Source organism: Staurois parvus, unplaced genomic scaffold, assembly GCF_062004578.1.
Source record: "Staurois parvus isolate SC_StPar_1 unplaced genomic scaffold, SC_StPar_1.0 ptg000576l, whole genome shotgun sequence".
NCBI lineage: Eukaryota > Metazoa > Chordata > Amphibia > Anura > Ranidae > Staurois > Staurois parvus.
In genome coordinates this window covers 2,551,190-2,576,519 of record NW_028318372.1, presented here as the reverse complement: position 1 = coordinate 2,576,519, position 25,330 = coordinate 2,551,190, and the positions used below count along the sequence as shown (strand labels likewise).

At 44.2% G+C, this 25,330-nt stretch overlaps 1 protein-coding gene across 1 annotated transcript in view; it reads right to left on the bottom strand.

Annotated features, from left to right (window-relative positions):
* LOC149450274 (sterile alpha motif domain-containing protein 9-like) overlaps positions 1-8,666 on the bottom strand; it is a 38,444-nt gene extending 29,778 nt beyond the window's left edge. The window contains exon 1 of the mRNA XM_089692119.1: positions 8,553-8,666. The gene's annotated coding sequence lies outside the window, so the exon portion shown is untranslated. The remainder of the gene's footprint in view (positions 1-8,552) is intronic.
* Positions 8,667-25,330: the final 16,664 nt, after the last annotated feature.

Here is a 25,330-nt window from a genome sequence, read left to right as displayed (position 1 = left end):
GTTTTAAAATAGTGTCTCTGAGATGATTTCTCTTCACTTCTCTCTCTGTCCGAAACCAGTTACCTCGATAGAAAGTGAGGGAAAATTTGCCTAATGGGGTCAAAGACAGCAATATTATTCCAACCCAGGACCTAATCCTTTTGTGATGTTTGTATCCTTAATGCAGGGATTTCCCCTCCTTTCCTGTGTTGCCTGTCACCTCTCAATTGGACAGGAAGGAGAAGATTTTCCCTCACTTCCTGTTTAGTTGGAAACTCTACAATAAGATTGGAAGTGAGGGGAAATCTCCTAAACTGGGAGACAAGCAGCAATAAAATGCCTACAAAGCTTCTAACCCTTTGTCACGCTGTCCAAAACAAAAATAAAAAATGGTTTAAGCTGGATTTATGCTTTAATACCATCTACCCCCCTTTTTTCTAACTAATGGTCTCACCTGCAGAAAGTTGACAGATCAATAGTCATTATTACTATAAAACTGCTTAAAAGTGGAACTTTAGTCAGAAAATGAAGTCCTGCTAGGTCCCTTCAGGCTGGCCCCATTTGCAGGTGTGTAAAACATTAAAATAAGTGCCTATATTGTTTATAATCCAGTAATACACTGTCTCACTCTGCTCTGCACATGCTCCATTGCTCTATATTTTGTGGCACTGTGCAGAAAATGTAGAGGTTGATTTGCTGACAGCCTAAAGATTTACAGCTGCTCAGGGGCTCATTAAAATAGTTGCCTCAAGCAAGAAGAAACATGAACAATTTACAGAACACTAATTTTGGCAGCATAATTATTAGTGTGGAATATATGTTCCTTGCTAAAGAACATGATTTTTTTTTAAGTTGTTATGGGCAAAGTACCACCTTAGTGTTTGTTCAGCAGGAGCTCTACAATGACCCTGGTGCACAGCCAGCCAACCAGCCCACCTCCACAGGAGGGTCACTGGGGCTGATTTACTAAAGCGAGGGTTGGCAACAGGTCGATTGTGATCTACCCATCAGTTATGGGAACGCTGATGTATAAAGGGGGGGGGGGTTAATATGAAGGCAAGGGACTCTGATGTGAAATGGGGGAGGTCTGATGTGAAGGGGGGACTCTGCTTACCTCTCTATCCTTTTTCCTCCATTCCTTTCTTTCTTGAGTCCATGAGACTTTATATATGTCAAGTTTCTCACTGAAAGTGGTATTAAACCCAAAAGCAAACGTTTATTATATTGAAGCTTACTCATTCATAGATGTGATGGCTACACTGGTTTTCTTATATACAGTGGGTATAGAAAATAATCACCCCTCTTTCAAATAATCCCAGTTTTTGTTTTATCCAGCTGTATTTACTCAGTGCGATTTATAACATCCAAGTGAAAGATAAAACACCAACATGTCAGAGAAAAAAAAAAAATCAAAATCAGAATCACAGAGTTGGAAAAAGCATCACCCCTTTGTGTCAGTATTTTGTTGAACCAGCTTTTGCTTTATTTCCAGCCATTAATCTTTTGGGATATGTCTCTAGCCTTTACATTATTTTCAAACTCTTTTTTGCAAAACTCATGTTCAGCTAAATTTGATGATGACCCTTTGAGGATTGCATTTCACTGACGTTCAATGCGGTTTAAGTCTGGGCTCTGACTGGGTCATGTAAGAACATTCACCTTTTTCTCCTTCAACCACTGTGTGGTCATTTTTGCTGTGTGCTTTGTGTCATTGTCATGTTGGAGGGTAAACCTCCTTCCCATTGAAAACTCTCTGGCAGAGTGCAGCAGATTTTCCTCAAGAATTTGACCCATACATTTTTCCTCCTATCCTGACAAGTGCCCCAGTCCCTGCTAAAACCCCCCATAACAGGATATTACCACCTCCATGCTTTACTGTAGGAATGGTGGTATTTGGACGGTGAGCTTTATTGGATTTCTGCCAGACATAGCATTTGGTGTTGAGGCCAAATAATTCAATTTTGATCCCATCTGACCATAACACCCTTTTCCATGTGGCCTCAGAATCTTCTAGGTGCGTTTTGGAGAAGATCAGCCGTGACTACATGTGACCTTTCTTGAAGAGTGGCTTTTTTCTTGATACCCTCCCAGACAAGCCACATTTGTGAAGAATTTGTGATGTTGTTGTCACATGCACACAATGACCACTCTTTGTCATCAATTCCTGCAACTGCTTCAGAGTTGCTGTAGGCCTCTTGGTAGCCTCTCTGACCAGTTTCCTTCTGGCTCTTTCATCTAGTTGAGAGCGACGCCCTGATCCAGACAGGGTCTGTGTTGTACAAATACCTTCCACTTCTTAATAATAGGCTTGACTGTGCTTCTAGCCATTGATAAAGCCTTTCAATTTTTTTTGTATTCATCTCTTGACTTGTGCCTGTCCACAACTTTATTCCGGAGATGTTTTGACAGTGCCTCACCACCCATAGTTGATGGTTTGCTTCAGTTGCACTATCAGGGACTGGAATGCTCCAGGAAAGTTTTTTTCATGCTGAGCTAATCAAAATGACCACAGCTGATCACAGCTGAACAATCATAGTGTGCCATTGAGAAGGTGATTATCTACACCTGATTGAGTTTACAAGTCATTTTTGGGAGGGGGTGATCCCTTTTCCAACTCAGTGATTCTGTTTTTGATTTTTATTCATTTTTTTCTGACATGTTGGTGTTTTATCTTTCACTTGGATTTTATACTTTGCAATCAGTAAATACAGCTGGATAAAACAAAAATAGGTCTGTCTTCTTTTCAGGCTGCAAAGCAACAAAATGTGATTATTTGGGGGGGGGGTCTTTATACCCGCTGAAGGCTTTTTTCCCCTTATCTTCACCTAGTGATCCAATCAGTAAATCTGTTTTTCAAAACAACAAGCTGTCCTGCAGATGTAGCAGTTCCAGAGTTGAGACAAACCATTTACCACCAACACGGTTGCTTACAATGATCAGCTATTATTTATTTATGTAAAGCATTTATCCCAAAAGGAAAAAAAATGTTTGCTGTAACTGCTTACTAAGTGTTAGCTGGGGTTTGGCTTCAGTTGGTTAGTGTGTCCTATCTGCTAGTGCATCTAACACTCCCCATCCCCCAGACTGACAATACTGCAGTCCAAAGGTACCCCCTGTGCTCCTTCATCCAGAGTGGGGGCATTGTAATACAGGAGGTGTGTTACTGACCAGTTCACCAGGGGAAAACAGAGGGGGAAAAGCCTGAAAAAAGAAACCTAATGCAGCCACCATATGTAATGATTGGCAAGCTGAAATATATTAAATTTTTGGTTTAGGGTTTAATACTGCTTGAAGCTAAAAAAGGTGGGACAAATTTATATTTTCACTGTGACATTTAGATTACTTTTCTTCTAACCTTCCCTACTTTTAGTGCCTTGCTAGGTTACACCCTGGTTATCTTTTATCTGATATTTTCTGTGTTGTTTGGATAGCTCTCCACCTCATTCCCATTACCCATTCCTGTGCAAATGGAATGCAGGCGGCTCACTTCTCTTGTCTGATAGAGGTGAAATCAGCATTATCTGCAAAGATGACTGAGCCTGGATTTACTAAAGGAGTATAGGCTGTTTACCTTACAAAGTGAAGACATTTGCAAGCTTAGTGAAAGCGAATAAATTCTCTTCCACTTACTTTTAAAGTGCTTGCAAACAAAAAAAACTTCTATTTGAATGCCAAAGCTGTGTGTGGTACTTAACCATTTCAATACCAGACAATTTTACACCTTCCTGCCCATGCCAGTTTTCAGGTTTCAGCGCTCTCACACTTTGAATGACAATTGCACGGCCATACAACATTGTACCCAAACTAAAATTTTATCATTTTCTTCACACAACTAGAGCTTTCTTTTGGTGGTATTTAATCACCGCTGGGGTTTTTATTTTTTGCTAAATTAACAAAAAAAGACCAAAAATTTTGAAAAAAAAACACATTTTTCTTTGTTTCTGTTATAAAAGTTTACAAATAAATAATTGTTCTTCATAAATTTAGGTCGAAATGTATTCTGCTACATGTCTTTGGTGAAAATAACCCAGATTAGGATGTATTATTTAGTTTGTAGTAAAGTTATAGAGTTCACAAACTATGGTATATATCTGAATATTGATCAATCCTGAAGTACTGACAGCCAATCTAATTTCTTGAGGTCCAAGAATGTCAGAACAGTACAGATATCCCCCAAATGACCCCTTTTTGAAGAGTAGACAGTCCCACGTACTTACTTCATAAGAGGCATGGCGAGTTTTTTGAAGTTGTATTTTTTTTGTCATAATTTTTCGGAAAATGAAAAAATTAAAAAAATAATTTTCACTATTTTTTTTTACATACTGTCACCAGTGCAGTACAGCATAATCATATAACTGGCATAGCGGTGAACAGGGACACTGACTGGTAACAGTATGAAAAAAAAAAAAAAATATATATATATATATATATTTTTTTTATTATTATTTTTAATTTTTTATTACATTTTTTTTATTTTTTTTTAAGATTTTTTATTCATATTTTACTATGACCAAAGTAGTACAATGTTACCATAGTAACATTGTACTACTTTGGGGAAGTGATCAGTATTTTTTTTTTTTACACAATTTGCTTATAGCAAAGAATTACTTTGCTTTAAGCAAGCATTTACCTGAATGAAATCGATTCATTCAGGTTTTTTTTTTTTTTGTGCTTAGCTGTGATTTGGTCACAGCTAATCACATGACATGTGCATGTGATTAGCTGTGACCATTCACAGCTAGGCACTAGTATACAATGGATGGCATGAATGAAGCCATCCATTGTATACAACTGTCATGTGACCTGCTGTGATTGGTCACAGCAGGTCACATGGTACCAGCAACGGGGGCCGATACTCAGATCTGTCATCGGCCGTGTCCGAGGTACACGGCCGGTGACAGATCGCGCCGCTGCGCGGCTCTGCAGGAGCGCAAACTGCGCATGTGCGGGAGCACGCCAAATGGCATGCACCCGGAATGCCGAAGCACTTTTGAAGCCGCCAAACGGCCATTGGCCAGGTGGCTAATGGTTAAAGTGTACATACAGTATGTGTAGGTAAGTGGGTTGAGATTAGTTAGACCAGTGCTAATCCCGGATGGGAGGGTGATAATTAACTCTGTTTCCCATTTTTTAGGTTTTGGCAAGATCTTTGGGTCTGACCCAACTGCTCCTGTGGATATAAAAAGGTACTATGGTCCATAGTCAGAGAACCCTGGGGAAAGGAAAAACAAATGAGAAAGAGAGCCAGAAGTATTCTTGGAAGCCACAACGTCGCTACAAGAGTGAGAGGTCCTGCCGCAGGTTGATTAACCACCAGTTTAATACAAAAAACAATGGAGAACCACCTGCGCTACCCTGAATACACTATTATTCTAGGAATGGGTTGCCGCTGACACCTGGCTATACACCTGGATAGAACGGGATCAAAATTATAACACAATTGGTGCTGCGCTCCCACACTTATATAAATAATTAAATCAAAAATGAGGTTTCAATTACACCCCTAGTGAATCCTTCTGTGTGTAATTATCCCAAACTCAATTCTGCATACTATTATACAATCTTATACAGTGATGTTTGATAAACCATATGAAACAAAATATAAATGTGCAAAACGCATAAGAACACAATACATAAACCTACTTGTGTCCCTAAACAGGGTGAAATCACAAACGTGTAAACCACACGTGAAATCACAAACGTGTAAACCACACGTGATAAAACACTTGGCATAAATGAATGCCCAAAGGTGCAGTGGAAATAGACTGACAAATGGCACTATTGTGCCTATAAAAACAAACAATAAGACGGTCAGGATAAATTAACCCTGACTATAAGATACATCTACAAGGACTATAACAAATCCTTCAACATAAATGTGCAAGCACCACTCAACAAGTGCCCACATGTACCAAAGTATAAATTGCCATGCTCTAGTCCCTAAACTTGGGACTATACTGCTATATAAATAGCAGGAAGAAAAAAAAAAATTATATATATATATATATATATATATAAATAAAATATTCAGTGAATCCACAAATGAAAATCCAGTGACAGTCTATGATAAACACATACATTTATAACAAAGTCCACAAAAACACGTGCCACCAATTATTAATAAACACCAGATGCTGGGGATTGCCTCTGTTGGACTTGGAAGCTCATGGACTTTCCTTTTGCAGGTATGCTGGGGCAGCACACAGCCTGAGTAGGATTAGGGATTTAGGAAAAAGACTGGTCTTTTTGCTGGACTCTATATTGATTTATACTTTAAGTAAAGTGTTAAAGATTTGTCTTCTACCTGGTCTGAAGTTCTTTAAAGGAGTGTAATGCAAGTAACCAGCACCTATGCACTAAGGCTGGGTTACTAACAAATGGGGTACAAAGAGCTAGCATGTGAAGAGTCATCTTAGAGTAAGCTATACATGTGGTTGCCATGGGCAGTGAAGGTACAGTAAGCAAGCAGCCTGTCGGAAAAGTGTGCTTCTTATAGGTGGATGAATCTGTAGCCTCGAGGGAGATGTTATCGGCACTCCCAAGCTGCATTCCATCTCTCATAGTGACCAGACTGAATCTGTACTGCAGAGGTCACCATCCTGTTAGAAGTTCAAGTTAAAGTCAAGTGCACATTGGAGCCCACACTATGCGCACAGCGGGGTTCCATGTTGGCACCAGGACTGGTAGTAGGAAATGCTGAACAGTTGGCTGTGGTCAGTGTTTGGCGTGTTCCGCCTAAGTGCAAGCTACAGTGGGAGATGTACATTGACACGGGGACCCGAGAGTTAACTGGAGAACAGTTGTTGTTTAAGTATACATGGTATACGCTCATCTCTAAGTGTAGAGGTCTGGCTTAAGGTCCATTATTCCCTAACGGCAGCCTCAGCCTTGTCCCAGGGCATTGACAGAAATGGCATGAGAGTACCCCATACGTGTGAAGTAAAGTGACCCAGAGCAATAGGAAGGGAGTTCGACTCCCGAACTTTATCACTTTATCCGAGGACACATGGGGGTTTATTTACTAAAGCTGGAGAGTCCAAAATCAGACTCCCTTCTGCATAGAAACCAATCAGCTTCCAGGTTTCATTGCCAAAGCTTCATTGAGCAAGCTGAGGTTAGAAGCTGATTGGTTTCTATGCAGAAGGGAGTCTGATTTTGGACTCTCCAGCTTTAGTAAATAAACCCCATGCTGTCCACGACTTTGACTTCTGGTATCTGTTTGTATGACCGTTATGGCTTGTGAGTATGTTTTTGCATCTTTTAAATACATTTGTTTTTGTTATTGCATTAATGCATGAGGAGAGTGTTCCCTGTTTTTTTTTTTCTGCTAGAATCAAGATTCCCAATCTATCAAGGGCGGCACCTCAGCAAGTGCACAATTCCATTTTGAGTGCAGCAAGAGATATTTGAACGCCGGTTTCTGTTTACTGTTGGAGTTTCATGTTACCCTTGTTTAGTGCCCAACTAGAGGAGGAACATGGAGGATGTGATGAACAACCACTCGCCCTACCCCCCCCCCCAAGCTGCCGACATGTAGGCAACATTTTTTAAAATTTAAATTCAAGTTTTCTAGATGTCTGTGTCTCCATTGGGGAGATAACTCCTCCATTGTACTGGTGACATTTTCACTGAAAAAAGAAAAAAAGGGAGAGAAAATCTATAATTTTACAGCTGTCCCAGAACAAGGAGTGAGGTAAAATCTTCAAATGGGACACCTGTCAAGGGGACAACTGTTTACGAGTGCATTTCTAATCACTTTGGGAGATTTAGTCTATATTTCTGTTGTGTCTCTGGAACAGGAAATGAAGGGAAATTTCCCCAATTACAACTGCTTTACAGGTGCCTCCAGGAGTGCACACACTACTTCTGGTGGAACATCAAAAGGTGGAAAAACTCAGATACAGATCATTTAGCTAATCACTGATTGTGGTCCACCAATTCTTGTCTCACATGCATTTCCATAGGCCTACCACTGTGATGGACAGCTGCAGCAACCAATTAGTAAGGTGTATCTTGGCCAGCAACCAGCATTTGTGTTACCCTTGGGGGGTCCCTGGTTCAAGAGAGCAGAGGCAGTGTTAGGACATCTGAAGCTAATAGATGTTCAGAACCCTGTGTATTTTCCTCCAGAAATGTGCATTAAACCATTTACCGGTAATACAATCACCAACCAAACTACCTGTCGGTAAAATGTTATCTTCCGTCCTCTGCTGTAGTATTGCCCATTACTCTGACGGGTGAAACTAGTTACCACAGCACCTTGACTGAGACAGATTCTGGTTCCTAGTATTGTTCAGGAGAACAGTGATCACATGGCCGGCAGTCTTTCCTACCCCCCCCCGGGCATAAAGACCCTATTAAAGGGACACCAGATCTAGGAAGGATGGGGTTGAGGAAAACAACACATTTTCTACTCCAGGACAGGAAGTCTGTTTTATTAAAAGCACTCATAGAATTCCATCCTTCTACTCTGAAATCCTGTAGATACTACAACATCTAGGAATAGGCTTTATCTCCTATTAGAAAGATAGAAAGAGAAGGAAAGTGTAATGAAGAAGGAAACTATGACTTACGTTGTGTTTCCCCTGTTATCTGGAGCTGGTTTGCGCTCACATTGACTGCACAGAGCTTCCTCATCTGGCAAGAGAACGTCTATACCAAGCGACAAGTCTCATTCTTTGCAGAAGGAGGAAATGCGGAGGGTGTGGAAATCATCAGTGCTCTGCTTGGAGGAGTAGCCTGTAGTGCAATGTGCCCTGTATAGATAATCCACAGTTATTTCCAAAATATGAGCTGTTTTTTTTAATCTTTAAAAAAAAAAAAAAAAATATATATATATATATATATATATATATATTTTTTTTTTTTAATCGAGCCAAGAATCTGAATGGGAGCTGCTGATGCTGACTTTCATTGTGCAAATGTTGCACAGTAGATGCACACAGAAGAACTTAGTTACCTGTTTGGGAACTTTGTGTGAGTTATATCTCTTTTAAGCTGGCCATAGATGGTTCGAATTTTGGCAGGTTGAGCAGGGGCCAGCTGAGATTTGAACCATGTATGGGCAGGCTGATTGTACCCAAATCAATTGATCGATCAACTTGGGTATAACCAACCTGTCCTACGTTCATGCGATTATTGCCAGCGGCTACAGGGTCTGGTCAGGTTTGGTCACCGGAAAGGCATCCTCTAGGGCTGCAGCAGACTCCCAGGGATGGTGTCACTCACACTTGGGGGTCATCATAAGCACACCAGAAGGTCCACCGCCGTTCAAACTCCAGGATCCACACCTCCCAGTCTATGGAGTTCTGATCCTGGATGACATCCTGATAGGTCGCCTATCAGGATGTCATGTGTGGAGTTCTATTAGTGAGGTCATTCATTCTTTGAAAAACAGGTGGCAATTATTGCCCTTATTTAAGGAAGGAAGGCAGCAAATGTTGTACATGCTGGTTACAGTGCATTTCTCTCTGAAATTCTGAGGAAAATGGGTCGTTCCAGACATTGTTCAGAAGAACAGCGTACCTTGATTAAAAAGTTGATTGGAGAGGGGAAAACATATAAAGAAGTGCAGAAAATGATAGGCTGCTCAGCTAAAATGATCGCAAATGCTTTAAAATGGCGACCAAAATCTGAAAGACGTGGAAGAAAGCGAAAAACTACCATTCGAATAGATAGAAGAATAGCCAAAATGGCAAGGACTCAGCCAACAATCAGCTCCAGGAAGATGAAAGAAGGTGTAAAGTTCCCTGTGAGTACTGTTACGCCTATGTGAAGCCAAGCTATCTGCAAGAAGCCCACGTTGAAAAAAAGACGTGCTGAAGAGGTTACAATTTGCCAAAGAGCACATTGACTGGCCTAAAGTGACATTTTGTGGACTGATGAAAGTAAGATTGTTCTTTTTGGGTCTAGTGGCCGGAGACAGTTTGTCAGACAACCCCCAAACACTGAATTCAAGCCACAGTACACTGTGAAGACAGTGAAGCATGGTGGTGCAAGCATCATGATATGGGGATGTTTCTCATACTACGGTGTTGGGCCTATTTATCGCATACCAGGGATCATGGATCAGTTTGAATACATCAGAATACTTGAAGAGGTCATGCTGCCTTATGCTGAAGCGAAAATGCCCTTGAAATGGGTGTTCCAACAAGACAACGACTCCAAACACACCAGTAAACGTGCAACATCTTGGATCCAGACCAACAAGATGGACGTTATGGAGTGGCCAGCCCAATCCCCGGATCTTAATCCAATAGAAAACTTGTGGGGTGACATCAAAAATGCAGTTTCTGAGGCAAAACCAAGAAATAGAGAAGAACTGTGGAATGTAGTCCAATCATCCTGGGCTGGAATACCTGATCACAGGGGCCAGAAGTTGGGTGACTCCATGCAACACAGATGTACAGCAGTTCTCAGAAACAGTGCGACTACAACCAAATATTCATTAAGTCATTCAAAGGAAAGCAAAATCTTCAAACATTTTTCAGTTTATATAGTGAATGTTTGAGTTTGTAAAGAAGAATACAAACACTGCTATTTTTTTGAACAGTCTAATATTCACTTTTCTTCAATGTTTTTAGAGGAACAACACAAATTTGATATATTTTTCTTTATGTATTGATTTGGAATATAATGTGTCGTGTTCCCAATGCATTTCTGTGTATGGAAATAAAAGCTATTAGAAGGATTTTGAGCTTTATTCACTTTTTTTCAACACACTGTTATTATTTTGAACATAACTGTGTATATATATATATGCAGTATATACATGTATATGCATGTCTCTGCACACGCGCATAAGAGTGTGAATATGGTTGGCATGAGGCTCCTGATGCATAGTATAAAACTATGTTACTTTACTATCTGGATGTGGCAGCAAGTAATAAAGACATTTTTAAAGGTCAGAAGCGTAACAACAGATGCTGTAAATGGTGCATGTTTCCTTTAAAACATGTGGTGGTGACTATTACCTAGTCCTCCTGTGTTGCTCGTGGGTCAGTGGCTGCTACCAGGCCTTCTAGCTGGGCCGCTCCCTGCCACACAGGTTGTCCTCTCCCAGGGGGTCATTGAAGTCCTCCTTCCAAGCTTCCTGCCTGGAGGTAAGCCCCTCTCCATCTGGGCCCCCTCCCAGGCTCCAGCTCGCCAGTCTCACTTCCTCATCTTCCACCGGAACTCTCCTCCAACTCTCCTCCTGCTGAGCAGGCTCAGTTACTCTTAACCACTTCCCGACCGGCCGGTGTATATAAACGGCCGGACGGTGGCAGTGCAGGGTCGGGTGGCCGTTTATAAACGGCCGCCCGCATCCGAGGCTCGTGCGCGGCTCCTAGAGCGCGCACCCGCGAGCCCGGTGATCGCCGTGTCCCTCGGATACCGGTGATCACCTGACGTGGTACAGGACCGTCCTGTACCATGTGACCAACTGTGTCCAATAAGGACACAGTCTTAATGTAAATAGAAGCCGCATGGTGCGGCTTCTGGCTCCTTCTCCTCTCTGCACGCGCGTGCCCAGAGATCGCCGGGTCCCTCAGATACAGGGGATCAGGTAACATGGTACAGGACCAATGAAATCGTCCTGTACCATGTGACCAACTGTGTCCAATAAGGACACAGTCTAAATGTAAACAGAAGCCGCATGGTGCGGCTTCCGGCTCCTTCTCCTCACACGGAGTTCTGTCTGTGAGAGAAGGAGCCGGATAGCCTGAGCAAGCCTGATCGCAAGTGTCCCTAATTGTCCCTGATCACGTGTCCCTGACTGTCTGTCCCTGATCACAGTGTCCCTGATCACGTGTCCCTGACTGTCTGTCCCTGATCACAGTGTCCCTGATCACGTGTCCCTGACTGTCTGTCCCTGATCACAAGTGTCCCTGACTGTCCCTGACCACAAGTGTCCCTGACTGTCTGTCCCTGACCACAAGTGTCCCTGACTGTCTGTCCCTGATCACAAGTGTCCCTGACTGTCCCTGACCACAAGTGTCCCTGACTGTCTGTCCCTGACCACAAGTGTCCCTGACTGTCTGTCCCTGATCACAAGTGTCCCTGACTGTCCCTGACCACAAGTGTCCCTGACTGTCTGTCCCTGACTACAAGTGTCCCTGACTGTCTGCCCCTGACCACAAGTGTCCCTGACTGTCTGTCCCTGATCACAAGTGTCCCTGACTGTCCCTGACCACAAGTGTCCCTGACTGTCTGTCCCTGACCACAAGTGTCCCTGATTGTCTGTCCCTGATCACAAGTGTCCTTGACTGTCCCTGACCACAAGTGTCCCTGATCATCAGTGTCCCTGATTGTCAGTGTCCCTGATCGCCAGTGTCCCTGATCGCCAGTGTCCCTGATCACAAGTGTCCCTGATCGCCAGTGTCCCTGATCGCCAGTGTCCCTGATCGCCAGTGTCTCTGATCGCCAGTGTCTCTGATCGCCAGTGTCCCTGATCACAAGTGTCCCTGATCGTCCGTGTCCCTGATCACAAGTGTCCCTGATCGCCAGTGTCCCTGATCGCCAGTGTCTCTGATCGCCAGTGTCCCTGATCGCCAGTGTCCCTGATCGTCAGTGTCCCTGATCGTCCGTGTCCCTGATCACAAGTGTCCCTGATCGCCAGTGTCCCTGATCGCCAGTGTCCCTGATCGTCAGTGTCCCTGATCGTCAGTGTCCCTGATCGCCAGTGTCTCTGATCGCCAGTGTCCCTGATCGCCAGTGTCCCTGATCGCCAGTGTCCCTGATCACAAGTGTCCCTGATCGTCAGTGTCCCTGATCGTCAGTGTCTCTGATCACAAGTGTCCCTGATCACAAGTGTCCCTGATCGTCAGTGTCCCTGATCGTCAGTGTCTCTGATCACAAGTGTCCCTGATCACAAGTGTCCCTGATCGTCAGTGTCTCTGATCGTCAGTGTCCCTGATCACAAGTGTCTCTGATCACAAGTGTCCCTGATCACAAGTGTCCCTGATCGTCAGTGTCCCTGATCGTCAGTGTCCCTGATCACAAGTGTCCCTGATCGTCAGTGTCTCTGATCACAAGTGTCCCTGATCGTCAGTGTCTCTGATCACAAGTGTCCCTGATCACAAGTGTCCCTGATCACAAGTGTCCCTGATCGTCAGTGTCCCTGATCACAAGCGTCCCTGATCACAAGTGTCCTTGATCGTCAGTGTCCCTGATCGTCAGTGTCCCTGATCGTCAGTGTCCCTGATCGCCACACAGCGGCCCAGCTGTGTCCCTGATCACTGCATAGCGTCCCAGTGTCCCTGATCTCCACACCAGCAGGTCTTGATCACCTCCACACTACCAGGTCCTGATCATCATACCACCAAGTCTTGATCACCGCCACACCTGCAGGTCCCAATCACAGCTATACCAGCGGGTCCTGATCGCCGCCACACTAGCAGATCCTAATCACAGCCATACAAGCAGGTCCTGATCACCACCCCAGCAGATCCTGATCACCACCAAACTAGTGGGTCCTGATCCCCGCCATACCAGCGGGTTCTGATCGCCGCCACATCATTGGATCCTGATCGCTGCCAAACTTACGGGTCCTGATCACCACCATACCAGTCCTGATCACCTGAGTGCCATTACAGCAAACTGTGAGTACTTTTTAGTCTTTGCACACAGTTTACACACACACTCACAAAACATTGCCTGCCAGCTCACGGTATCTCTGATCACACATTTGGTATCGCCATATTCAGGAAGAGTTATAGAATGTGTTTTGGGGTGTAATTTTAAGTATGCCTATGTTGTATAATAGAAATATCTCATAGATTGACAACTTTGCGTAAAAAAAAAAACATTTTCATTTTCTTTTCACATTTTCCAAAAACTTTTGGCAAAAAATGCAGTCTTCAGAAGACTCCACATGACTCTTAAAATATACCTTGGAGTGTTTGCTTTCCAAAATGGGGTCATTTTGTGGGTAATTCCATTGTCCTGATGCTCCAGGACCTCCAAAATGGCATTAGGTAGTCAAGAAATTAGATGTGTCATTTTTTCCCCTAGAACTGCAAAAGATGCTTATTGGATGTGGAGCCCCCCTATGTGGCCAGACTGTAAAAAAGTCTCACACATTTGGTATCGCCATATTCAGGAAGAGTTATAGAATGTGTTTTGGGGTGTAATTTTAAGTATGCCTATGTTGTAAAATAGAAATATCTCATAGATTGACAACTTTGCGTAAAAAAAAAAACATTTTCATTTTCTTTTCACATTTTCCAAAAACTTTTGGCAAAAAATGTAGTCTTCAGAAGACTCCACATGACTCTTAAAATATACCTTGGGGTGTTTGCTTTCCAAAATGGGGTCATTTTGTGGGTAATTCCTTTGTCCTGGTGCTCCAGGACCTCCAAAACTGTGATAGACAGTCAAGAAATTAGATGAGTAATTTTTGCCCCTAGAACGCCTAAGGGTGCTTATTGGATGTGGGGCCCTTCTATGTGGCTAGGCTGTGAAAAAGTTTCACACATTTGGTATCACCATACTCAGGAAGAGTAGCAGAATGTGTTTTGGGGTGTAACTGCAAGTATGCCTATGCCGTGTGAGAGAAAGAACTTGTTAAAATGACAACTTTGTGAAAAAAAAATTTAAATTATTTACTTTCATCATTTCCCCTTAAAAAATTTGCAAAAAATTACAACTTCAAAAAACTCTCCTTGCCTTTCATTAAATACCTCAGACTGTCTACTTTCCAAAAAGGGGTCATTTGGGGGGTATTTGTATTGTCCTGGCATTTTAGGGCCCTGAGAAACTATATAGGTAGCCAGTACATCAGGATTGATACATTTTCAAATATATCAAATATATATACCGTGGTCTGTGGACTCTATAACTTTAATACAGACTAAATAATACAAACTGATTTGGGTTATTTCTACCAAACAAAGGTAGCACAATGGATTTTGGCCTAAATTAATGAAGAAAGTATATTTATTTGCAAAATCTAGTAACAAAAATGAAGAAAAACATGTTTATTTTCAAAATTTTCAGTCTTTTTCCACTTTTCTAGAAAAAAATAAAACCCCCAGTGGTGATTAAATACCACCAAATGAAAGCTCTATTTGTGTGAAAAAAATGATAAAAATTTCATTTGGATACAGTGTCGTATGCCTGAGTAATTGTCATTCACAATGTGAGAGCACTGAAAGCTGAAAATTAGCCTGGTCAGGAAGGGGGTAAAAGTGTCCGGTCTGGAAGTGGTTAAAGGCTGTTCTTGCCGTTTAGTGCCAGAAATATTACTTCCACCATCCACCAGTGAAAAAACCAACATCCACCGCACTCACCAGATATTGGTGAGTATTGCGCCTTCTAGGATTATTAAGGGCTCCTAAACCCCCTTTAAGACCTCCAAGATTCCTTTCCACCACAAGGTATAAGATATTCCTCCTCTCGCTCCTATCTTTTTCTCTCTCCAACAGGGATGCAGAATCCAACTGTGTGGTGCTCAATAATTTGATGTGCCACAAGACCTCAATGATGAGCAATATCCAGAGAATGAAGGACTTTCTGTGACCACAGACGGCTCCCAAGAGTTAGGATGATGGTTGAGAGATCAACTCATAGCCAATTCATTCAGTAGTAAGTTCACTTTTTAGGAAAGAATTGACATTCATCACACAGAACATGGTACTAATTGGTATTCTTCCATTTGTAGCTTCTCAAGAAGGGCAATGTTGAATTGTTTCTAACAGGGAATACAAGTCCTCTCTTCTTCCTTTTAGTATTTCTGGAATTTCTATTGCTCTGAATCCAGGCATGAACAGACAGACTAACCAGTTGATCAACTGGTTAGTCTGTCTGTTCATGCCCCGGATTCAGAGCAACAGAAATTCCAGAAATACTAAAAGGAAGAAGAGAGGACTCTTTTTTATTTTATATATATATTTTTTTAAATGGAATCTACATATTTCTGTACACTTTATTATGGGGAACACAATTTTTAATATATTCACATATTGATAAAAAAGTTTTTTGTCACATTAATTTATGTATAATTTTATTGGGGTGGTGAACTGCGCTGATTATTGTTTTTTATGTTTTGGTTTGTTTGACCTGTGTGCAGCAGCAATTCACAACCTTGGTGTATTATTGTTTTCTTAAGGGGTGGTCTTGTGCGCTGGGATTTATTTTTATATTGTTCTTGCCCCTTGCCAAGCCTCCTTGTTGGGGATTAGCAAAGATATTATAAGGGTACAGACCAGCCACTCCTCACTTATGCCCACTGCTTCTAGATCTTTCTCCAAAGTTCTAGAGCAGGGGGAAGTCTCAGAGAGCTGGTCTGCAGAGCCTCTCAGCCCCTGACCGCAATTTGATCCACCTGGCTATCACACCCAGGCTGCTACACAGCCCTCCTCTCTAGCAATTGAACTAGAGCTCCCCTTAGCTAACTAGGAGGGTTCTAAATATGTAAAGAAGGAAACCCAAAGGGTCCTGCCTGGAGTGGGCAGGTACTCTGACTTCCAGATTCACATACAAGCTCATCGCTTTCACCTTGTGTACATGTGCATGGTTGAGCAGCGCAGGAGGCGCTATACTGGGCTGCTTCAAGGGGTAGAGGTGGTATTATTTACCATATTCCTCACTTCTGAACTCTTCTCTTTGAAGCCTCAGGTCATGAGCAGTCCCTCAGCATCATCATGTACAAGGAAAGACTATTATTCCTGATGTGATATACTTTCCTATCTATTTACTACTGTTGGCAGCATAAGGATTGAAAATAGTCCATGTTGATTGAGAGTTTTTCAGAGGTTGGAAATCTATATTTTATTGCTCTATGCAGGATTTATGCCAAAGTTTTGCATCATAGGGGGGCCCAGATTACCAGAAATCCTAATGCTACACTCTACAGCTTGGGGTTCTGTAAGCATTCTCTACAAGAGCTATCATCTGCCAGTAGCTCGTGAGCCACATGGAGCTCTCAGTGACCGTCATTGTGACTACTGGCAGTTTCTCAGTACTTTATTTCAAACCCCTACTGAATAGGGGGTGATTGTCTAACTTCAGTTAGCGATGCAAGCTTTCAGGATTCCTTCCCTCAGGTTTTATAAAAAAAAAAAATCACCTAAAGTGTTATTCACCTTTAGAGAAAAACTGTAAAATTGAACACTGGGCACCCTCTACCACCACTCTGGTGCACATTGTACTTACCTCCAGGGTTTCTGAGCTGTCAGCAACCCCACAGTTGCTCCAGCGGTCCGGGGATTTTAAATCCACGCTCTTCTATGATTGCGCGTCTGGGATGGACCAAATGGATTCTGACTGGTCAGTGCCATCACATTGACTGGCCAAGTGCTTGACATTTTGTGCTTTTCAGATACACCACCTATATCAGTGGTGGTGAACCTATGGCACGCGTGACGCAGCAGGCACGCATAGCCCTATCTGTTAGCACGCAATCCAAGACGCCCCAGCATTGCCCCAGGAGCCGAGCATTGGATAATAGTGCAGATAGGGGCCATGCACATGCTCGGAAAGGAGAAGCGGCACCAGGTGATGACATCACAAGCCATGACTCATTAGCTGCGACTTGTCTGACCTTTTGCATTACCAGTCAGTGAGCTGCCAAGGATATATATACTGGTCTGCCTGTGAGTTTTAATACATTAATTTTTATTAACACAAGATTTTAGCTTGTGCTGGTGGTCAATGAAACTTTGCCCCCTTGTGCTGGTGGTCAGTGGAACTTTGCCCCCTTGTGCTGGTGGTCAGTGGAACTCTGTCCCTTTGTGCTGGTGGTCAGTGGAACTTTGTCCCCTTGTCCTGGAGGTCAGTGAAACTTTGCTCCCTTGTGCTGGTGGTCAATGGAACTTTGCCCCCTTGTGCTGGTGGTCAGTGGAACTTTGCCCCTTTGTGCTAGTGATCAGTGGAACTCTGTCCCTTTGTGCTGGTGGTCAGTGGAACTTTTCCCCCTTGTGCTAGAGGTCAGTGGAACTTTGCCCCCTTCTGCTAGAGGTCAGTGGAACTTTGCCCCCTTCTGCTAGAGGTCAGTGGAACTTTGCCCCCTTGTGCTAGAGGTCAGTGGAACTTTGCCCCCTTGTTGTGCTAGAGGTCAGTGGAACTTTGCTCCCTTTCCTGGGGCAGTGGAACTTTGCCTCCTTGTGCTGGAGGTCAGTGGAACTTTGCCCCCTCGTGCTGGAGGTCAGTGGAACTTTTCCCCCTTGTGCTGGAGGTCAGTGGAACATTGCCCCCTTGTACTGGAGGTCAGTGGAACTTTTCCCCCTCATGCTAGAGGTCAGTGGAACTTTGCCCCCTTGTGCTGTTGGTCAGTGGAACTTTGCCCCCTTGTGCTGGTGGTCAGTGGAACTTTGCCTGCTTGTGCTGGAAGTCAGTGGAACTTTGCCCCCTTGTGCTGGAAGTCGGTGGAACTTTGCCCCCTTGTGCTGGTGGTCAGTGGAACTTTGCCCCCTTGTGCTGGTGGTCAGTGGAACTTTGCCTCCTTGTGCTGGAGGTCAGTGGAACTTTGCCCCCTCATGCTGGAAGTCAGTGGAACTTTGCCCCCTTGTGCTGGAGGTCAGTGGAACTTTGCCCCCTTGTGCTGGTGGTCAGTGGAACTTTGCCCCCTGGTGCTGGAGGTCAGTGGAACTTTGCCCCCTCGTACTGGAGTTCAGTGGAACTTTGCCCCCTCGTACTGGAGGTCAGTGGAACTTTGCCCCTTTGTGCTGATGGTCAGTGGAAACTCTGTTATTGTGTTTTTCTTTTAAGACAAAAGATGTTAATGTATGGGGTTGTTTTTTCTAAACTAAAACCTCAATATTCAGATTTAATTGCAGTGTTGGCACTTTGCGAGAAATAAGTGGGTTTTGAGTTGCAGTTAAGCACTCGGCCTCTAAAAGGTTCGCCATCACTGACCTATATTAACATGCATACTCTTATAGGTCAAGTTTACATGTTTATGCCCTCATCACATACACCTCCATATAAACAAGCATGCCTGTATTGGCCAAGTGTGCTTGTGCTTATCAGATACCCTTATATAAACATGCATACTCTTATAGGCCAAACACCCATGTTTCTGCTGTCATCAGTAACCTCCATACAAGCACGCATACCCTTATTGGCCATGTGTGCATGTTTTTATGCTCATCAGATTCCCCTATATAAACATGCATACTTAAATAGACCAAGTGCATATTTTTATGCTCTCATCAGCTACCCTCATTATAAAAACAAATCATACACTTACTGGCCAAGCGTGCATTTTTATGTGGTTGTCAGCTACTCCCATATAAGCATGCATACATTCATAGGCCAGGTATGCATGTTTTTGTGCTCATCAGATACCCCTTTATACACATGCATAATCTTATAGGTCAGATGTACATGTTTATATGCTCAGATATCACTGGGGCTGGTCTTTGCTAAAAGAGCCAACAGCAACGATGTGCAAAAATCTAACCCAGCCATTCACTGGCTGATCATACAGCCACAATGTGCTCCAGGGCCTGATTCTGGCCTTCCAGATACAGAGGAGGTAGAATTAAGCAATGGGATGATGTACAGACTCTGAACAAAGACAACCAACACAAGCCTGGAGCCTTGAGCCCTAGCAACCAATTGTTGCTAGGAACCATTGTGACCAAGAACTACTGTTGCTAGGGACTACAGCTACAGCATTTATTCTAGTCTCCTAGATTGTAAGCTCCAAAGAGCAGGGCCCTCAATTCCCTCTTGTATTGAACTGTATTGTTGCTGTATTGTCTCCCGTTATATTGTAAAGCGCTGAGCAAACTGTTGGCGCTATATAAATCCTGTATAGTAATATCATGCTGGGACTTGCAGTACTACAGCAGTCCTGCTCGCCAGTCCTATCATAATACACCTCTGCCTCAGTGTGTCTTTCAGAGCTCTCCCTTCTGGGCCCCCCTCTGGCCAGAAAGGGTTTGGAGTGCTGAGTCCCAGGACCATGACACCCCTGCCCCGACACCAGATCCTTGCAGTGGATCCTTGCAGTCACCTATCATCCAGTCGGAGAAGCTACTGGAGGGCCATGGCCCAAACGTTCAGCCCAGTTGAAACCAGCAGATGCCCCAGACCAGCTTGCCTCGCCCACCAACCCTGACAGCTCCGTCTCGAAGGAGCCCAGCTGCAAGGATGTCCCATCCTCAGGTGAGCCAGAGGAGAGTGTCAATAGTAGGAGGATAAATTTGGAGTCACCCAGACTGCTAGCTGAGTTTGGCCCCATAGAGGTTGAGCAGGAAGACTGGTCCCCGGATGACACGGAACAAAGAAGGAAGGAATGAAGGGGATTGGGGGGAGACAACAGAGGACCTAGACCCCCTGACAGGGCCATCAGAGAGTTCCCATACCCCAGAATCAGCTGGAAATTCTAGGAGGACAGAGCTTGTGCAAATGCTGACCTGGGCACAGCCAAAATCCTCCTCTCCTTGTCCAGGGTCCAGGGGAAACAATGCATCTTTAAAGCAATTGATCCTTTGGTACCCATGATCCTGTGTGCAGCCGGGATTGGGTGACAAGGAGAGGCTTCCCCGGTTCTCCCATTTGCAGATGGAGGTCCAGAAGAGGGTGGCCTTAGAGTGGGCACTGGACTATTCTTTTGTCCTGCAAGATTTCATGGACATCATCAAAGACTCAAAGATCAAAGTGGGAGGACAACTTGGTCTGGGACTGTATGCATGTCCCCAGGCCTGTAAGGTGATAGTGAAGTGTAATTTTACAATTGTACCTACTGGTAAGCCTATAATAAGGCGTAGCGGTAGGTACTGTAAATATCTCCTAAACGTGCACCATTTAGTAGATATTTACTGTTGCAGAGCAGCAGTGCATGTGCTCAGAAGATTGCCTGTGCCAATTCTTCAGAGCTGTGTGCCGTAAACGTTATTGCAGCTCGGCCATTCAAGCTGCCATAGCCCGCAAACCTGAAAGAGAGAGTGAGAGAAGAAGTAAGCCCAGTCAGCTGGAGGGCTTTGAACTCTGCTTCACTTGCTCCGGACCCCTTAACTTTGCCTCACTTACTCCTGACACCTGAACTCTGCAGCACTTATCCCTGAACTCTGCCTCACTTACTCATGACCCCTGAACTCTGCCTCACTCCTGACCCCTGGACTCTGCCTCACTTACTACTTATCCCTGAACTCTGCATCACTTACTCCTGACCCCTAAACTCTGCCTAACTTACTCCTGACCCCTGAACTCTGCCTCACTTCTGACCCCTGAACTCTGCCTCACTCCTGACCCCTGGACTCTGCCTCACATACTACTTATCCCTGAACTCTGCATCACTTACTCCTGACCCCTAAACTCTGCCTAACTTACTCCTGACCCCTGAACTCTGCCTCACTTTGACCCCTGGACTCTGCCTCACTTACTACTTATCCCTGAACTCTGCCTAACTTACTCCTGACCCCTGCACTCTGCCTCACTTCTGACCCCCTGAACTCTGCCTCACTTACTACTCATCCCTGAACTGTGCTCCACTTACTCCTGAACTCTGCCTCACTTACTCCTGACCCCTGAACTCTTACTACTGGTCCCTGACCAAAGCACCACTTATTCCTGACCCCTGAACTCTGCATCACTTACTCCTGACCCCTAAACTCTGCATCACTTACTCCTGACCCCTGGACTCTGCCTCAGTTACTACTGACACCTGAACTATGCATCACTTACTCCTGACCCCTGAACTCTGCCTCATTCCTGACCCCTGGACTCTGCCTCACTTACTACTCATCCCTGAACTCTGCCTCACTTACTCCTGAACTCTGCATCACTTACTCCTGACTCCTCAACTCCTGACCCCTGAACTCTGCCTCACTTACTACTCATCCCTAAACTGTGCCCCACTTACTCCTGAACTCTGCCTCACTTACTCCTGACCCCAGAACTCTTACTATTGGTCCCTGAACTCTGCCTCACTTACTCCTGACCCCCGAACTCTTACTATTGGTCCCTGAACTCTGCCTCACTTACTCCTGACCCCCGAACTCTTACTATTGATCCCTGAACTTTGCACCACTTATTCCTGACCCCTGAACCTTGCATCACTTATTTGCCTGACACACTCTTAAAAACAAACAAAAAATTTTGCCTAAACATGCAAAAAAATAAAAATAATAATAATAATAATATATATACACAGTACAATGCAATGTTCAATGTCACTAGTAATGTTGTGACTAGACTGGTATTTATTTATCAACCTGGATAAAATGGTTCACAATGGGTGTGTTTTTTGTGTCTACATGGAGCAGTAAACGTTCTGGAACCGTGTTGTTGCACCGCCACTGTAACTACACAGAGCTCACAGTTAAGTTTCGTTTCTCCAGTTCTTTGGCAAAGTGACAAATAGTTTGCACATGACTCGTCTAGGAAATACCTTTAGTTAAAAACGAAACTTTGGACATTGTTGAGAAAGAAAAACAACCAGGCTCCACCAGGGCAGCTATATAATATATATTTCATGACTCGGCTCCTAGCAACTTTACAGATAAACACACACAAAGGATTGAACTGGATGGACTGGTGTCTTTATTCAACCTTACCAACTACACAACTCCAGGAATACAGAAAATAATGTCATCTTAATATATTCCTAAATATCCAAAAATAATTTAAATCTACTTTGTGTGCACCAGTTCCCTTACCAAACCCAGATATTACCTTTTAAAAGTAGCAGTGATGTCAACACTGTGCTGTATATAGCCTGTGCAGAGAGCAGAGCTGTGGGAGGGACCCAACAGGTCGCACCCATTATAGGCTCCCTACAAAAAACCACTGGAGGGGGTGCAGACAAGACCAGTCACTCTGCACAAGGAGAGGTAGCAGCAGTGACCGGTTTTTATTACAGGATGTTCCTGCATAAAGGAAAACATTTGAACTTGCATGCTGGCTGTGATGGGAGTCACTTTGGGTGGGGGGCCCATGGAACCCAGCTTACTGTGGAGAGGTGGGGAGACCCCTGTCTCAGCTCCCCATATCCCTCTTATGTGTAAGTCACCTTGTGCCTGTTAGGGGTACAGGGTGATCTGTCCTAATATTGTGTAGACATGTGTAGGAGATAGGTGGGGGGTTGTGGATTGTTTGGTGTTATGGTTGCATCCCATTGTTCTATTGTGTGTCTGGCTTGGGAGCAAACTATTATGGGATATATGTGTTTATGTGTATTGGCTTGGTGGGGGGTGTCTCCAGCAGCCCTCCCTCCTGATGGGACTGTCTGTTGGTGTGTCTCTTGTTACTAAAGGTAGACTGCCCCACCCTGTGTCATTATGCAGGGAAGGGGGGGATTGTTCCCTTGAATGTATATATCTTGTATCTGTGTTAAAATAAAACAGTCTACTTTCTGGATTACTTCAAGACTGGTGTCGCCTAGTTTTGTAAGGTCTGCTGTGGTGTCTGTGGTCGGTGTTCGGACGCGGAAGCGGTAGTCTAATGGAAGTACCCAAGTGCAGTCTGGGGTCAATTCCGTTACACTGGCCCTCTGTATTCAGAAAATATCCCCCCTGCAAGACTGGTAGGTGGGGGAGAAAGCAGGGACAGTGAAGGGAGAAGGCAGCACAACTTTACACACTTAACACTGAAATTATATTTGTAGCACTATCCCCTTAGGAGTTGCTGATGTTTTGGGTTCCACTATAGTCCTGCACAGCCAGGCAACACACATTTCCTTCCAGCCTTGCACTCCAAAGACAATAAACAGTACTTAAACATGTTTTTTGGGGATTTTATTAGGGGATTTAAATTTGGATGGGAATGAGGGATACATGGGATGCCCAAAGAACTGTTGAACTGAGGACAACTTCCTGGAACTATGTACTCAGAAAGGTTTGTCTTCTTTTGAGAGCTCTCCAAAGATGAAATCTCTTCTTCACCTAGCTGCTTGAGATAATATCTGTGCAAAAGGACCCAGAATTTTCCACCTTAAGATAAGCAGTTTCAGATGGGGGCTAGTCAGGTTTTCCCACCCGAATGCCCTTTCCCCTTATCTGGCCCAGGGGGTATGGGATTACTCACTCAGTCCTCTCCTTTAAGCGTATGGGTTGATGGCTGCCTTCAGGCCTTATGTTGGGCTGGCTCCTTACCTGCTTCACAGGTTGTCCTCTTTCAGGGGAAGGTTAAGGCTGAGAGATCCTCCCTTCCAGCTCCTCCACCTGTAGGTAGGCCCCTCTCCTGGACCACCTCCGAGGCTCCACAGTTCATCCTACTCACTCCATCTTCCACCTGACCTCTCCTACTACTGAGCAGGCTCAGACACTCTTAATGGCTGTCTTGACCCCATGTCAAGCCTCCTGTTTGGGTATTGGTCAGAATCCCTTAAGAGCGCAGACCAGCTCCTCCTCACCCCCTGTAGAGAAGAGAAAAAGCAGCGCCACTCTAAGTGTAGATGGTTAAAATAAGGCAGATTTAATGGTAAAATTGCACTCACATAGGTAGGCATTTGAAGTGATGGAGATCCAGTGGGAGCATCAGGTCCTTTGGCCGTGCTCTGGGAGTTTTCCCACGGCTCCGGTGGTGTCCAGGGTTCAGGGAGTAGCAGAGGGGCGCAGGGAGACTCGCAGGGATGATGTCACAGCATGGACCGGGTTTCCAAGATGGCACGCATTCAGAGCATGCTCGCTCCTTCGTCAGAGCTTGACCATTCTGTGCACCATGTTTTATCCCAATGCCTTGGTATCCCTCATTCTCAAGTTCAAAAGTTGTGAGGTATGAGTGTACTACAGCAAAAATTTAAGTTAAAAAAAAAATACAATTTGCAGCTAAATCTATTTGATCTTTTTGTGTTGAAATAAACAACATGGGAACCCCTCCCAGATTAAACAAAGGACATGGGGGCTGGGAACTGCCCTGGGGGGATATGTACCAGTTCAAAATGTTTGGAGTTGCCTTAAACCTATAAATACCATTTAAATTGCTCCTAAATTAAATTTCCCAGGGGATTCCTTCTTTTTGTATACAAAGTGACCATGGATTCCCTTAATTTATACCAGACCCTTATCCTAGTTGAGGGTCTGGTATAGATTTAAAGGGGAACCCTATGCAAAAAAACAAGAAAAAAAAGTGTAGGGCTCCTCCAGATCCACACCAGACCATTATCAGCCTGGATAGCCAAGAAATGGGGGGCAACAAGCATGTGCCCCACCACCCAAACCATACTAGGCCACATGCACTCAACATAGGGAGGATGCTGATCCCCCTGGCAAAGTGTTATGTCCCTATGTTGACCAGGACAAGGGCCTCATCCCCACAACCACGGGTACTCTATACCCCTTACTCATTCAAGGAGGAAGGGGCCATTTGGGGACTCCTTTCTTTTAAACCACTTGCCAACCGTGCTATAGCTGGATGACGGCTACAGCGCGGTTGTCCAGTTCTGGGAGGGCGTCATATGACATCCTCCCAGAACGCGGCCTCC